At 47.2% G+C, this 17,489-nt stretch overlaps 1 pseudogene; it reads right to left on the bottom strand.

Moving 5' to 3' along the window:
- Positions 1 to 8,361: 8,361 nt before the first annotated feature.
- LOC119251203 (popy Class I histocompatibility antigen, A-1 alpha chain-like) overlaps positions 8,362 to 17,489 on the bottom strand; it is a 12,441-nt pseudogene continuing 3,313 nt past the window's right edge.

Raw genomic sequence — 17,489 nt, 5'->3', positions numbered from 1 at the left:
GGGCAGCCCCAATATAAAATGGGTTGCCTGACTGGGTCCTCACTCACGTGCTTAAAAGGGATTTAATACTCCACTGCGGGCACACACAAAAGGTTAATAAAAGATTTATTCACAAGGGAAGGGGAAATGAGGAAATGTACAACTCAGGGAGAAAAGTGGGAGATAAAGTCTTAAATGCATCCTACCGGGTCCGTTGATCTGGATTCCCAAATGGCACTCTGAGAGCTGGTGGTGAGCCAAAACCGGTGAAGCCAAGAGGCAAGAGCCCGAGAGAGCCCAAGGCCCACTTGTCTGGTTTTTATACCAAACCTGGCTGCTTAACTCCACCCTCAGGTCCCAGCAACCTTCCCTTTGGTGGTGATGGGATTTGTCTTTCCCAATGTCTTGATGGCTTTGGTCTGGAGTGGGGGCGGAGTCCACAAAGCCTGTATGGAATTAGCTCAGGACATCCTTTCCCCCTAACAGAGGCACCACAAGACAGAAGCTCTGGCTCACACAGGAGGTGGGGGTAGGAGACATTAGCATAGCCTTCCACACAGCCATGGAAACCAAGATATTTGGGGCTGGGGACACCTAGATTACAAAACATAAGATCCAAGCAGGTATCAGCCGCACATCCAAAGGTAAAGATATGGAGATGAGCCCATTGTGGTGTCTCTGGTCCCTTTCAGACTCTGCATGGTTATCCAGAATCAGCAACTCACCAGAAGGCTCACTATTGTAACATCTCCCTCTAGACACAGACCTGAGTCTGAAGCAGATTTAAAAAAAAACTTTATTAATCTGCCAGCCACTGGTCCCTTGTAGGGGGCAGCCCTAGCAGGGGGTGATAATGATGGGGTTTTTGGAGTTGCGGGGTCCTGGGGTTCACTCTGGGAAAGGTGTCACCAGAGCTCCTGTTTCAGCGGCACGCGGCAATTTCCCTAGGCGAGTTTCTCCACGAGACAGAGAAGTTAGTTATATTTGAAAAACAGGTTTATTAGGGAAAGGGACAGGTTTGCTGAGAGAGGCCTGCATGGTTGCAGGCGGGCAGCCTTGAGGAGAGCTGCCTCCACTGACGGAGGTCAGTGATGCGAAGTCCCTACAGGTACAGGTCACAGGCAGGCAGGGAGGCTGCTGCCCTGCAGAGGGAGAGAGTTGGTGAAAAGAGGCACCTGCACAGTCACAGGTGGGCAGAGGGAGTGCTGCCCTGAGCCTGGGCAGAGACTGCAATGATACAGCCCTCTTCTGTTTGGAGGGGTCACTCTTTGTGAGCCCTCAGTGTGTTGCTGATTTTGGATTACCATGCAGAACACAAAAGGGACTGGAGATACCAGCATGGGGAGTGGAGATTCCAGGATGGGCCCAATCTCTGCATCTTTACCCTCAGGCCTGTGCTCCACTCCCTAGAGCATCTGTTGCTGCTTGGGTCTCATGCCTTGTGATAAGGCACTGGCGCCTAAGGGTCTGACCTCTACAGCTGGTTTAATGGTCATGTTATTCCCCTCAACCCCCACCTTCTTGTGAGTCAGGTTCTGGTCTTGGAGCACCTCCTTTCCAGACTTTCTATTCTTGTCCTTTGTCATACCCCCCCATACACCGTATGTGGCCCAAAACCTTTTGTTAGGGCAACACCCGCCGGGGAGCCCTGAGGTGCTTGAGTGAGGCAGATAGTCACGGACTCAGCGGGAGGGTTGGCTTGTGTGTGTGCAGAGCAGCAAGCCCAGTGAAAACTACTAGTTATTTAGTTGTGTTAGGGACAGTGTCATGAATGCGGTCACTGTGAAGCTAGTCAGCTTTAAAGTTAAGTTAGCGTGAAGACCGCAGTCCACTCTTTTACATGTTAAGATTTTGCCCAAGTATGATGACTTCATGGTTTTATTTCTTCCAATTTTGAGGCAGAGCAGTATTAGAAAGACAGTGCCAGAGCCTCCCCGGTGGCACAGCAGTTGAGCGCTGGGTTGCAAAGCTGCCCACAGCCTCTGCAGTGCCGGCCATGGGCGAGGGTCCCACATGGCGTGCAGACCTCTCCTGCCGCACCTGCTGCTTCCCTCAGCAGTATATTTCGTCAGCCTGCCTGTTCTGTTCTCTGCTCTGGCTCTGGTGAATTCTCTCACCTTCCCATGCTTCTTACTGTACCCAGTGCTTGTATAAATAAACAAACAAATCTTTTTAAAAAAAAAAAGAAAGAAAGAAAGACGGTGCCAGAACCTTTTCGGGCTCCAGGTGGACATTCCAAGTGTTCAGGAGCACCAGTCATGTGAAGGGGAGTCTGCGGGAGACTGTCGACTGTTAGGAGCAAGCTTATATAAAAAAGTTAGCATCAAAACTGCATGGTATTGGAACAAGAACAGACATACAGACCAATGGAATCGAATAGAAAATCCAGAAATAAACCCACAGATTTATGGTCAACTAATCTTTGACAAAGGAGCAAAGACTATGCATTGGAGCAAAGAAAGTTTGTTCAATAAATGGTGCTGGGAAAACTGGGTCGCTACATGCAAAAGAATGAAGCTTGACCACTACCTCACACCATACACAAAAATCAACTCAAAATGGATTAAAGAACTAGACATAAGACCTGAAACCATAAAATACATAGAAGGAAATATAGGCGAAACACTACGGGATTTGCACATCAAAGACATCTTTACAGACACATCACCCAAAGCAGTGATAGTGAAGACAAAGATAAACAGCTGGGACTACATCAAATTAAAGAGCTTCTGCACAGCAAAAGAGACAATAACAAAAACAAAGAGAAACCCCACCAACTGGGAGAACATTTTTGCACCCAACACTAATGATAAAGGACTGATCACAAAAATCTGCAAAGAGCTGATGAGACTCAGCAACAACAAAGAAAATAATCCAGTCAAAAAATGGGCAGAAGAGCTAAAAAGAAACTTCTCTGAAGAGGAAATGCAAATGGCCAACAGACATATGAAAAAATGTTCAACATCACTTGTAATCAGGGAAATGCAAATCAAAACTACCATGAGATACCATCTCACACCAGTGAGAATGGCACATATTAAAAAAACTAGCAACAACAAATGTTGGCGAGGGTGTGGAGAAAAAGGAACTCTTCTGCACTGTTGGTGGGAGTGCAAACTGGTCCAACCACTGTGGAAAGCTGTGTGGAGATTTCTGGACCTACTAAACATAGAGCTTCCATATGATCCAGCAATTCCACTCCTAGGTATTTACCCAAAGGACACAGAAACATCAATTCCAAAGAGCACCTGCACCCCTATGTTTATAGCAGCACTGTTTACAATAGCTAAGCTTTGGAAACAACCCAAATGCCCAAAAATAGATGACTGGATCAAGAAGATGTGGTACATATATACCATGGAATATTACTCAGCATTCAAAAAAGATAAACACATGCAATTTGCAGCAACATGGATGGCGCTGGAAGGGATCATGCTCAGCGAAATAAGCCAAAAAGAAAAAGAAAAATACCGGATGGTCTCACTCATAGCAGGAATCTAGAGAACTTAAATAAGGGACCAGGAAAATGAATATAAGAAAGTGAAAATCAAAATCAACAGAAAACTATGAACCAGAGACACTTTTTGGGGGGTGGGGAGTGGGGGGGGAAGGTTTGGGGTCAGAATGGGGCGTTTGCAATTGTATGGGGGAATATAAAAATAAAATTTATAAAAAAAAAATAAAAAAATAAAATAAAAAAAAAAAGTTAGATATAGGAAGTGCTAGTCCTATCTGTAGGTTGAAGAGGACCAGAAATTAAGTTACTCAAACATGTGTTTTATCCTGTTAATAGACATATGTTTTCCTTGGGCGGCAGTAAGCAGATTTAGTGACCTTTGACTTTGTTCAGGCCATTCCTATTATATTTTGTGAGGAGGGGAAGGTGGGTCCAGAATGTCGGGTAAGTACAGAGAAAATGGCTCCTGTATCAGAAAATTAATATTCTTACCTGCGACATCCAGGGTTACCCCAGACTCAGCCTTAGAGATGGTCAGCTGGGGAGTTGGTGATATCCTTGGGCCCCATCAGTTTCCATCCAGAAGGCGTCACTTGTCCAGGAGGCATCACTCATCAACCAGGAGGCCTCAGCTGGTGGCTGAGGGTCTGGTCCCTCCTCTCTTCGGAGAAGGGGACAATCCCTTTTCCAGAGGCCTTTCTTCTTGTACCTGGGACATGGCCCAGGTGGATTTTTGGGTTGTGTGTAATTCCTGCTCCAGTGCTCAGACTTGTACCTGTAGTGTGGGGCCGTTGAAGCTCCTCCATTCTTTTTTTTTTTTTAAAGATTTATTTTTTATTTATTTATACAAGCACTGGGTACAGTCAGAAGCACGGGAGGGTGAGAGAATTCACCAGAGCCAGAGCGGGGAACAGAGCAGGCAGAAGGACCGAAGAACACTGCTGAGGGGAGCAGCGGGCGGCAGGAGTGGTCTGCGCGCCATGTGGGACCCTTGCAAGTGGCCGGGGTATCAAACCGGCACTGCAGAGGCTGCGGGCAGCTTCGCAGCCTAGTGCTCAACCGCTGTGCCACCAGGGGAGGCTCAGCTCCTCCATTCTTTATTCCAGGCAGGTCAGTCTTCTGTTTCTCTGAGCCTGGGTAAGCCTGGGTCTGCAGGGCACCGGCAATGGAGGTGCCTATAAATGGAGCTGTCTTTACTCACTCACCATTGGCCTTTTTGCCTTTTTTTTAAAAAAAAAAAACCCTTCACTTTGGTCCCTATTATTAAAGATATTAAAAGCCACTTTTAAAAGCTGTTGTGGCTGAGTTTGGTGTCCCATGGCTAGTTTTAAAATGAGTCCCCAGAATCACCTCGCCCTGTCTTTTATTAGGATCCAGGTTTGTGAACTTGCGAATGACTTTCACTAATCGCCCTTGATTTTGTCTCAGGAGCCTGCACCTGAGGTCAGAGCAAGACTGGCTAATGAAGGAGACTGCTAAAATGCTTGTGCTTTTCTGGGTCTAGATTAGCATACCTTTCATAGCCTCTGCACATGTAGCCTAAAATGATTTGGAACTTTTTTACTTTTGAGTAACTTTTTTGCCCTTTTATAATTGACTGGCTAGGGGCCTCCCCGGTGGCGCAGCGGGGTGAGCACAGAGCTATGAAGCTGTCCACAGCCTCTGCAGCGTGGGTTCGATTCCTGGACGGCCAGGGAGATTCCCACATAGTGCAGCAGACTCTCCTGTCTCACCTGCTGCTCCCCTCAGCAGTGTGTTTCAGTCAGTCTGCCTCTTCTGCCCCTCACTCTGTCTCTGGTGAATCCTTTCACCCTCCCACGCCTCTCTCTGGCCTGTACCACAGCTATTATATGAATGAATAAAAAAAAATTATCTTTAAAAAAAGAATCATTTATAATTGACTGGCTTATTAGGTTTTAAGAAGTCTTATGTATTTTAGAACCATCTCATTAGTTTACATTTATGTTGAAAAGGTGTAACAATCTTATGAGAATACTTTCTATGATTAGAAAGTATTAATATACCCAAATCAATTCAGTTTGTTTTTCACAAGGAAAAACAATTTTATTAGGTGTCTTTAAGAGTCCTCTTAAGGCAAAAATTTTACTATTTTAGACTGAAATTGTCATAGAATTTACAGATCTTTACAAAACACTTAATTACTCAGAGTGACAGGATTTTTAAGAGTATAGATCTATTTTTTTTTTTTTTTTTGACAAGGCTCAGCAATGCTGACATAAGGTTTTTTTTTCCAGGTAACCCGAGGGTAAAAGAGCACCAAGATTTTCAGATTACCTGAGCAGTCTTCCACTTGTTATAAGAAACTAGTGAACGTAGTTTTAGATATATTTATATATATATATATATATATATATATATATATATATATAAAGAACTAAAGCTTGGTGTTACATGGGTGTATTACTGATACACAAATTAACCAAAACATTTCATAGTAAGTCACCTGAGCACACAAAATTTTCCACTAAAATCTCTGTCTCAGACCTTCAACACTTTCCTTTGCTTTCTTTGTTTCTAATACCATTTGATTTACCCATCCTACTTTGAATTAGCTTAAGGACCTTCAGAATATCCACCTTAAATATATTTTTTTCTAAACACACACAGACCCCTTATGTCACTTACATTTAGAGTTATTACATCCTGGTTTTTAACCTCTGCATTGTAAGACATTGTAATAGCTGTTATATATCGTTTCTTTAGACTGGACAGCTTACACAAACACATCCTTTAGTTTTCTTTGAGATGACATTAAACTTTAGTTCCCTTACAATAAGGAGTAAAAAGTAGACCTAAAAGTTAAGTTTCTTTACAATAAGGAGCAAAATGTAAACGTGAAATTTCAGTTTCCTTAAGACAAGAGAGCACCTTATTTACAGACTGTGAGGACAAGAGAGGCAGCAGATTAAGATCTTTTGTCTTGTCTTTTAATCAGTAAAGCATCCTACATAGCCTGCTAGTAAGACCAAAGTAATTTGATATTTTTTTTTTTTTCTTAAACCAACCAAACATACCTTAAGAGTGGAAGGCATGGCAGAAATTCCTACCTATAGACCAGAGGAAGATATCAAGATGGAAAGAAGAAACCCAGTCCCCCATGGCTGGGTGGTGGTGGACATACCAATGATCTCAGCACTGGAGCAAAGGTCCAGGCAGCTGCTAGCTGAGAACAATGGGGGGTCCCACACATGTCAGCCAGGGTGGTGTTCCCCACCTTATTTTTCAGCATTTTTATCTTTTGCTTCAGCCAAAGCGAAGGTTTAGAGAATGGTGTTATAGCCGAGGGTTAGTTATGTGAGAATGTCAGGCTGATTTAAGGTGTTTTAAGAGAGAACCCAAAGTAGAGTCCGCAGGAATGGAGGGAGCAGACCCAGCGTATGATAGGCTGGAAGAGAGCTTGAACCTGTCCTGGACAGATTACAGTGGCGGCAGCCACAGGCGTACTCCCACGGGGTGGGGAGTAGCCACGGGCATACTCCCCAGGGGAGTAGTCCTATTTTTTGGGCCCCCCCACGCTGAGGAAGAACTCCCCAGGCCTTAGCGTCCCCAGGCCGTGACTTACTATCTGTCCCTGCCATTCTCTCTTCTCTGGGTGGAAAGGAAGGCTGTCTCGGGCTCCTTTTTTATTTAGAAATGTTTTAAGAAAGATAGCTGGTACTTGGCATATGTATAGCTTATCTTAATACCAGTTAACAAGGAAACCCGTTGGCATTTAATAAGATGATTTTCAATGTAGGACCAGAGGCCTCTCTCTGACACTGTAGAATCTAAATTAGCTGACTGGGGTTGTCTTAGTCCCTCACGAGTCTTAAAGTTTAGGCACATATAACAAGATAGTTTAACCAAGGAGAGGAAATCTGGTCTCCAAAGCAAGGGAAGAAGACTATCAAGAGTACCTGTGATGTAGGAAGGCACCTAAAAGGCAAGGATTCAGAGAGGGGAAGCTCTGAGAAGGAGAGGTCTACCTGAGCAAGAAAAGGGCTGGATGGGTTGCTGGCTACTTATAATTTGTTGACTTGTAGTTGATTGCGATGAAAAGGAAGCAGTGGAAGGTTGTAGTTCGAGTTAGGGAAGAGCAGTAAATAGGTTGTAAAGGAGTGGGACATGAGGGTGCTTATCACTAGTTCCTGTGTTGCTGCACCCTTTGTCTTGCAGTTGGCAGGACTAGAGCTAACCCTGGCGCATACCAACTTATCCTTTTGTTACAGAGCAACCCCGATAAAAAAAGGCTTGCCTGTGTGTGGGTCCTCACCCACAGGCTTAAGAGACTTATTAATACTCAACTGCAGACACACACAAAATGTTAATAAAAGGTTTATTTACAAAAGAAAGGGAAAATGAAGAAATGAATAACTCAGGGAGAAAATGAGGGAGAAAAATTCATGCGTCCTACCAGTTCCGCTGACCTGGAATCCCAATCGCACGCTGAGAGCTGGCGAAGAGCCAAGAGCTGTGAGGCCAAGAGAGCGACCCAAGGCCCACATGTCTGGTTTTATAACAAACCTGGCTGCTTAACTCCACCCTCAGGCCCAGCAACCCTCCCTTTGGTGATGATGGGATTTGTCATTCCCAGTGTCTTGCTGGCTTTGGTCTAGAGTGGGGGTGGAGTCCACAAAGCCTGTATGGAGCTTGCTCAGGACTTCCTTTCCCCCTAACACTTTCACAGGAGTCTTCTAAAAAGTGGCAGCCAGCCCTAGTGGCCTCTTACATGGCTGACCTGTGCCCACTATTTTTTGCGGCGAGACCAAGACCTGGTTTGAAGACAGAACTCAGGAGCCAGCTCTTTCCCCAAGGCGGAGAGGGAATGGCTGCTTGACTGAGATTGATAAGCAAGGCAGTGAGGCAAGGAGAAAGGCATGAGGCGTTCACCTGGTCAGACCAAGGGCAACTGGAAGGCTGTTCCCTCACATTTTAGGGCCCACCAAAGAGTAGCCTTTGCCTGAGCCCCTCAGTCCGTGTAGGACAGCCAAGCAGTAGCCGAACACCAGCTCCTCTCAGAGAAAGAGGTGGTGATAGTTGAGAGAATGAGGCAGAGAGGCATGAGGCGTTCACCTGGCTGGGCCAAGGGCAACTGGGAATTTTGGGAGCTGCTAAAGAGTAGCCTTGGCCTGGGCCCCTGAGTCCGTGTAGCACAGCCAAACAGTCGACGAACACCAGCTCCTCTCAGAAAAGGAGGTAGTAGCATGAAGATAGAGAAAACTGGAGAAATCTCACAGATGCCATGAAAAACCAAACATTGGGTGCCAAAATGATGGGGTTTTTGGAGTTGCGGGGTCCTTGGGTTCACTCTGGGAAATGTTTAATTAGAAGAACGGGAGAAGCTCCCGTTTCAGCGGCACACAGCGAGTTTCCCATGCAAGTTTCTCCATGAGACAGAGACCATGGTTATATTTAAAGAACAGGTTTATTAGGGAAAGGGACAGGTTTTGCTAAGAGAGTCCTACATGGCTGCAGGTGGGTGGCCTTGAGGAGAGCTGCCTCCTCTGAGGGAGGTCAGTGAGAAGTCCCGGCAGGTACAGGCCATGGGGAACCAGAAAGCTGCTGCCCTAGAGAGGGAGAGAGTTGGTGAAAAGAGACACCTGCATAGTCACAGGTGGGCAGAGGGAGTGCTGCCCCGAGCCTGTGCAGAGACTGCACTGATATAGCCCTCTTCTGTTTGGGAGGGGTCACTCCTTGTGAGCCGTCACGTCAGTCGGTTGCTGATTTTGGATAACCACGCAGCATCCAAGAGGGACGGGAGATTCCAGGATGGGGAGTGGAGATTCCAGGATGGGCGCAATCTCTATATCTTTCCCCTCAGGTCTGTGCTCCACTCCCTAGAGCATCTGATCCTGCTTGGGTCTCCTGCCTTGTGATAAGGCCCTGGTGCCTAAGGGTCACGACCTCTACAGCTGGGTTAATGGTCATGCTATTTCCCTCTATCCCTACCTCCTTTTGAGTCAGGTTCTGGTCTTGAGGCACTTCCTTTCCAGTCTTTCTATTCTTGTCCTCCATCATTAAGGGTTTTTAAAGCCGAAAACCACACCTGGGAGTATGCAGTTCTACAGCAAGCGGGAGTACAAAAGCCAAACTGTGCTGTTATAAGCAGCAGAGCATTTCACCACATCCCATGTTTCAGGTACAAAGGGCACATACTTCTTATTTTTGACGGTGTAGGGTAAAGAAAATATCAGGCTTTTCTGCCCTTCCGCCATCAGGATAGATGATGGATCCTTGTCCTGAATGCATGCCTGATGGCGGGCACCTGGAGTAGGGTGTGGGCATAGGTAGATGGGATTCACCTGGGCTGAGACTGGGCTTTTTAAGGGCGGCGTCACGGGGACACCAGCAGCAGCAGTAGAAGCCGAAGCAGAAGCTGAAAGAGAAGTGGGAAGCAGCAGAACAAACGCCAGAGAGCCCAGATAGAGTGAAGACTTGCTGGGGGCTGGGAGGCCTGACAGCCTCCCAGCCCCCCAGCCAGCACCCCTGCCTGCCAATGCCTGGTGAACCCCAATAAAAAACCTGCAAAACTACTGAGGACTCTGACTCCTCCTTTACCTGGTCTGCATGGGATCAGAAAACCTGCACTGTGGCCATTCCTGCCTTTACAGACGGGAACCCGGCCTCTATTGTTTTGGCCTGGAATTTCCCCACAGCCCTGTCTTGTCCTCCTGAGATAGCTCAAGCATAGGCCTTGCGTGGTCTGCTACATTTCACATTGCCCCCATTTCATATCACAAGGAGTGCCCCCTCCCAACAGAAGAAGACTATATCAGTGCAGTCTGCACAGACCCTGAGCAGCACTCCCTCTGCCCACCTGTGACTACACAAGTGCCTCTTCACCAACTCCCTCCGCAGGACAGCAGCTTCCTGCTGCCCGTGAGCCATACCATGCTGGTCTTCTCTTCACTGACCTCCCTCAGCGGAGGCAGCTCTCCTCAAGGCTGCTCACCTGCAAACATGCAGGCCTCTCTCAGCAAACCTATCCCTTGAGGGGCAGCTCCTCCTGCCTGCTTGTGTCTGTGCAAGTGTCTTTTACTGTTTTATCCCTTCCCTAACAAACCTGCCCTTTAAATATAACTAATGTCTCTGTCTCGTGGAGAAACCCACCTGGGGAACTCACCACGTGTCACTGAAACGGGAGCTCTGGTGAAACCTTTCCCAGAGTGAACCCAAGGACCCTGCACTCCAAACCCACTGACTCAGAAAACAACACTAAGGTAATGATACCAAACTTGCAGGTGTTCAGGCCTAGTCTCCCAGCCAGGAACAGATCCCAGGCTGCAGGGGCAGCGCTGAGTCCCAGCCACTAGACCACCACGGGTTGGTGATACAGTAACAAATGACCTCTCTGTCAGATAAGAATTAACAAGCTTGTCTTCTCCCATCTCTTGCAATTTTCCCCTGCGTTTGGTTTCATTGGTGTCTTACGAAGCCACAACAGGAACTGCACTTGACACTCAAGCAAGCAGGCAAGAAGAGGCAGATATGTTTAGAGAAAGAAAAACTTTATTGAGCAGAAAAGGAACAGAAGTAAAGTGGGACTCCCAGGCCGGTGGAACCAGGCCAGGGAGGGGCAAGGAAGCCCAAGTGGAGTCGGGCTTCAGGGAATAGAGACCTTCTTTCCTTGATTACTCTAAAGCTCCACCTGTCTCTTTGTGATTGGTTAGTTCTCGGTGTCTCACTCACTGCCTGAATGTCTCTGTGCCCAGAACTGAGTGTCTGTGTCCCAGTCCTTATCTTTTTTCTTTATTTCCTTGTCCAGCAATGTCCTGTTGGCCCTAGTCCTGGGGGTGTTTGATTATCCCCTTAGGAATAATCTCTGGAGCCTTCCTTAACTGCTGAAGTCCCCATCTACAATGTCCCTAAAACTACCCGATTACCCTAACTTGCCCTAGGACTCCTTCCCCCCTCTATGGATGGAGCCCCTAACTGCTGTTAGCACAAATGACATCCATCTGATCAATGACTTCTTCCTGCTGAACGTGGGTAACGTGGGGAGGCAGTCAGGGCTCCACTGCAGGGTGATAATCTAAGAGATCTCAGAAGGTGGAGGTTTCATAGTGGGTTCCATTGAAGGACCATATGGAGTTTGATGGCCTCCAGGTGGGAGATAATCCCAATGAGGGCATGGAGGATGCAGGGCCCAAGCAAGAGAAAAATGGAAAAAAAAAAAAAAAGTTTTAGTAAGAGAATTGAACAGGGGAACATCCAGGACAGCTGTTTTTTTTTTTGTTTTGTTTGTTTGTTTTTTAAGGCTTTAAGAGTAAGAAGGGCACAGACTGGTAAGCCCAGAACTCCATGGTGTTACATAACCACTGAGACTAGGGAATTCAGGGAGCATTGTTGGGCTTTGGCTTGAGGGGTGTTGTGGTTCCATCAGGAAGAGAGGAGGTTCCATTAATTGCACCCTAAGAGGGGTGGCAAAGACACCTCAGCCTGGCACTGTAGTGTCCCAAACACCTGGAAGGGTTGTAGCCAAAGTGGCAGCATCAGTGAGAATTAGGACTTCCATGTTATTCCTGTCTTGTGTAGCAGCAGCTGGAGAGCCATCGTGGCTGTGGAGATTGTAAATCTTCTGTCTCGGTTTAAAGCCAAAAAACAATTATTTCTTATAAATGCAAACTTAAAACACATGTTTGTTGCGAACCAGCCGCAGCAGTCTGGCTGTCAGGGGTTCCTGAAGGATGGGAAGGCGTCGGCGCAATCGTGAGGGAGGGGAATGAGGAGACGCGGACACTTGATCAGGGTGCAGGCATCGTCCTGCTGAGGGTCTCAGCGGTACTTTATACATTTCAAGCAAACCGGGAGAGTGCACAAGTGTTACAGAGCAGCCCCGATATAAAACGGGTTGCCTGGCTGTGGGTCCTCACCCGCGCGCTTAAAAAGGGACTTATTAATACTCCACTACAGGCACACACAACAGGTTAATAAAAGGTTTATTTACAAGGGAAAAGGAATTGAGGAAATGTACAACTCAGGGAGAAAATAGGGAAATAAAGTCTTTAATGCGTCCTACCTGATCCGCCGACCTGGAAACCCAAAGGCACTCTTGAGCTGGCCGTGCGCTGCGAGCTGTCCGCGTGCTGCGAGCTGTCGGGGAGCCAAATAGGGGAATCCCCTAAAGCCCATGTGTCTGGTTTTATACCAGACCTGGCTGCTTAACCCCACCCTCAGGTTGGAGTAACCTTCCCTTGGGTGGTGATAGGATTTGGAGTTCCCAGTGTCTTTGGCTTTGGCCTGGGGTGGGGGTGGAGTCCACAAAGCCTGTATGGAATTAGCTTTAGGACATCCTTTCCCCCTAACATCTTCATTGTTGTTCAGCTCAAAGTATTTTTTAATTTCTTCTTTGATCTCCTCTTTAATCCAATGGTCTACCCATAGCGTGGGTTTCAATCTCCATGAAGTGGGAGATTCCTTACTTTCTTTTCATGGTTTATTTCCAGTTTGATGCCTTTGTGATCAGAGAAGACAGTTGGAATGATTTTGATCTGAATGTATCTGTTAAAACATTAACATCATCTTGTGGCCCAAAGTATGATCGATTCTGGAGAATGATCCGAGCGCACTTGAGAAAAAAATATACTTGGATTTTCTTGGGTGCAGTGTCCTGTAAATGTCTGTTAAACCCATGAGGTCTAGATCTTTATTTGGGGCCTAGTGTCCTTGTTCATTTTTTGTCTCGTTGATCTGTCCATGGGTCAGAGTGCAGTGTTGAAATCTCCTAGTATATATGTATTTCCTCTAATGTCTGTTTTCAGAGCTCATAATAGTTGTCTTATAGATGTTGGTGCTCCTTCATTTGGTGAGTGTACCTGTACCCCTATGTTTATTGCTGCACTATTTATAATAGGTAAGATTTGGAAACAACCCTAATGCCCAAAAACAGATGACTGGATCAAGAAGATGTGGTACATATACACAATGGAACACTATTCAGCAATCCAATAAGATAAACTCATGCCATTCGCAGCAATATGGATGGAGCTAGGAGGGATTACACTCAGTCAAATAAGTCAGAAGGAAAAAGAAAACTATCACATGGTTTCACTTGCAGGAAAAATATTGTGGAAACAAATAAGGAAAAAAATAATAACAATAAAAAACAAAACAAAAACAGTAATCTATAAATCAGAGACATTCTGCAGGGGAGGAGGAGGGAGTGGGGTCAAAACAAGGGCGGGAAGAGCCCAGGGGACTATGGTTATGGTGCACAGGTGAATTGCTGGTAGGAATTCTATGGGGACTACACCTAAGAAAACAAACATTGTACAAAATGAACAGTGATGTAAAATATATATAAATAAATTATTAATAAAAAACATCATTAGGGTGGGGGTCTCCCTGGTGGCAAAAGAGTTAAAGTCTCAGAACTATCAAGCTATCACCAGCCACTGCAGCATGAGTTTAATCCCCAGACAGGGAGCTGACCTCATGGCGCAGCAGACCTCTCCTGTCTCACCTGCTGCTCCCCTCAGCAGTGTACTTCAGTAGATCTGCCTCTTCTCCTCACTGTGCCATGGGTGAATCCTCTCACTCCCACATCTCTGGCCTACACCCCACTTCTTGTGTGCATGAATAAATTAAAAAACAAAAAAAAACACGAGGGTTGACTGTAGGGAGAAAAGTCTCAGGGTAGACTGTGTGTGTAGAGACTCTCCAGTCTCTTTCTGAGGCAGGGAAGTTGCCCTTTCTTGCACCACTTTCTGACTGTTCACTTTAACCACAGGCCCAGGGCTCTGCTACTCCTGACCTCACTCATCATCTTGGAGGCCGTCCCGTATCCTAAGTAAAGTCCTCAAGTCAGTAAAAACTGCTTGTAGTTAAATTAATAAAAGTTCTCCATGCCTTCACAAATAAAAACCAATTCAAAATTTAGTTGTTTAATTTAAAACATATTTGCCTTAAAGTTATGATGTTGGGAATTAGTACTTGATTCTGTGTTTCAATTGTTATAATTATCTTCTGCCAAAGACTTGCTCAAACTATTGTTTTGTACTTTCACATATTAATTTTTTAAATTTATTTTCATATATTGTGTTTCATTTTTGTGCAGCTTCTCCCCTCAGGTGTATTCCCCATAGCTCTCCCACCACCCCAGCACCTGGGAACACTCACCATAGCCATGCGCTCTTCCTCCCCTGTTTTGAATCCCCTCTTCTTCTCCCCACTGTGCCATGGGTGAATCCTCTCACTCCCACACCTCTGGCCTGCATTTCCCCTTTCCTTGTAATAAATATTTGATCAATCTTTTGTTGTGCCCACAGTTGAAGTCCCCTTTAAGCACACAGGTGAGGACCCACAGTCAGGTAACCCATTTTATTTTGGGGTTGCCCTGTAACACGGGCCTTGGCGGCTATGAAAAAAGCACCAACCTAGTAGCAAAAGACAATTATAGGCACCAGCAGATGATCCACCACTTCTGCTGCCAAAGGCACTGCTCATTTGAGGGGGAACCCAGGAATCTGCCCCTCAAAAGCTGGGAAGCATCAGGCCTCCTGTCCTACTCTGGTTGTAGTCTCGGTCACAAGTCATACAATGCCTCCACCCCCAAGATGCACTCACTCTTGGATTGGCGTTTCTATACTCTTTCGGGGTAATCACCCAATCCTTAGGGTTTCTGTCTGTGGTCATTCCAAGATTTGGCTTTCATAGCCACCAATGCGACACGCAGACCCCTGCACTCAGGCCAACCCTTTCCATATGCTGTAGGGTAAGTAAAGAATCAGGCTTTTCTGCCCTCCCACCATTAGGATTGATGGTGGATCCCTGTAGTCCTGAATGCATGCCTGATGGCAGACTCCTGGAGTAGGGTGTGGGCATGTGTGGATGGGTATACCTGGGCTGAGAGACTGGGCATGTAAGGGCAGCATCACGGGACATCAGAGGAACAGCAGAAGCAGAAGAGAGAAAACAAGGCCATGAGAGAATGCCAGAGAGCCCAGAAAGAGTAAAGGCCTACCAGCCTCCCGGGCCCCCAGCACCCTGCCTGCCGTGTACCTAGTAAATCCCAATAAAAAGCCTGCAAAAGCCACCGAGGGCTCCTAGGACTCCTCCTTCACCCGTCTGCTCGAATCATAGAGATCCTGCTCCATCCCTTGTTGCCACTACAATTGGCATAAGTCGGCAGAATGATCTAAGCAGATGGGTGTAGAGCCCTCCAAAGACCTCAGGAGAGACTGAGGAGTAGCAGATCATGAGCCTGGGACAATGCTGGAGGCGCCATTGGCAGCACAGGAGGTGACCAAAGTCTAGGAGCTTCCAGAAGAGCTAAAAATGCTGCAGGAGCACAGGAGGTAGACAAGGTCTGGGAGCTGCAGAACGAGACCTCGAGTGGAGGCAGAGACAGCCTACAACTGTAGGGCTGGCCCACAACTCCTGAGGCAGCAGAATCGTCAGGGAAGGAAGGACCACGATTCGGAGCTCGCCAGTGCTAATGCAGGGAGAGGCCAATGGACTTGGACTGACAATCCCGCTAGAAGGCGGAAGAACTTTGGCAGGTTGATGTTACGTTTATGGGACCCTGGGGGTGCAGGGTATTGTTTGTACACTGCAAGAGATGGGAACCTGGGGGTGGCCAGTGGGTCTTGGTGACAAAAGCCAACTTAGAAAGGCAAAAGCTGGTGTTGAGACTGGGAGGCCCTGAGCAGCTGTTAAGCAGCCTGAGTATGCTAAGGAAGGCCAGTGAGTCTCTTAATATCACCTGTGGGTGATGCCCTGCTCACGGTTGAGTTAGGGTGAGGAGCGGAGGAACCCGTCCTCGGGCAACGGTTGGGGAACGTGGCTTGTGGTAAAGCCTAAGTCAAGGAGGAAACCCAAGAGAGGCCGCACATGGAGCTTGTATCCATGGATCCCCGACACATGTGCACATGCAAAGGGTTGGCCTGAGTGCAGGCCTGCGTGTCACATTGGTGGCTATGAAAGCTGAGTGTTGGAGTGATCACAGACAGAACCCTGAGGGTTGGGCGATCACCCCAAAGAGTACAGAATCTCCAGTCCAAGAGTGAGTGCATCCTGGAGGTGGATGTGGTGTGGCTTATGGCTGAGACCACAGAGAGAGAAGGCCAGGAAGCCTAATGGCTCCTGGCATGTGATGGCAGATGCTGGGGGTCGTTCCCCTCGCATGAGCAGCGCCTTCGGCAGCAGACATGGTGAATCATCTGCTGGTGCCAATAATCCTGTCTTTGGCCACTAGGTCGGTGCCCTGTCTGGACTTATTTGTGTTCTGTTGTATTTTGTTATGTATTCAGTTACATTGTGATGTATTCTATTTACTTTTGTGGGCCATGGCTGCAGTGTTCATATTCGCCAAAAGAAACGTGTATATAAATTGTATAGACTGTCTGGCAGAAAACCCTGAGTGGGTGGATTGTAGGGCAAATAAAGTATCAGGCTTTTCTGCCCTCCCCCCATTAGGATTGATGATGGATCCCTGCTGTCCTGAATGCATGCCTAATGGCGGGCACCTGAAGTAGGGGGTTGGCAGGTGTAGGTGGGTACACCTGGGCTGAGATACTGGGCATATAAGGGCGGCGTAACAGGATGCCAGAGGAACAGCAGAAGCAGAAGAGGAACAAGGCCACGAAGAAAACACCAGAGAGCCCAGAACGAGTAAAGACTTGCTAGGGGCTGGGAGGCCTGCTAGCTCTCTCGCCCCCCCCGGCACCCCTGCCTGCTCTGTACCTGGTAAATCCCAATAAAAAGCCTGCAAAGCCACCGAGGGCTCCTAAGATTCCTCCTTCACCCGTCTGCTCGACTCATAGAGATCCTGCTCCATCCCTTCCTGCCACTACACATGCACATGGGTGGGGATCCGTGGATACAATCTCCCATGCGGCCTCTCTTGGGTCTCCCTTTGGCTGTGGGCTCACACAAAGCCACGTTCCCCACCTGTCCCCCAAGTATGGGTTTCCTCAGCTCCTTACCCTCACTCAGCAATGAACAGGGCAACACCCACAAGTGATTTTAAGAGACTCACTGGCCTTTAGCACACTCAGGCTGCTTAACAGCTGCTCAGGGCCTCCCAGTCTCAGCACCAGCTTTTGCCTTTCTA

This window comes from Talpa occidentalis, unplaced genomic scaffold, assembly GCF_014898055.3.
Source record: "Talpa occidentalis isolate TD23 unplaced genomic scaffold, MPIMG_talOcc4v2.1 talOcc4.2, whole genome shotgun sequence".
NCBI lineage: Eukaryota > Metazoa > Chordata > Mammalia > Eulipotyphla > Talpidae > Talpa > Talpa occidentalis.
The sequence above is the reverse complement of the archived record's forward strand: the minus strand, read 5'-3'. Positions and strand labels throughout refer to the sequence as shown.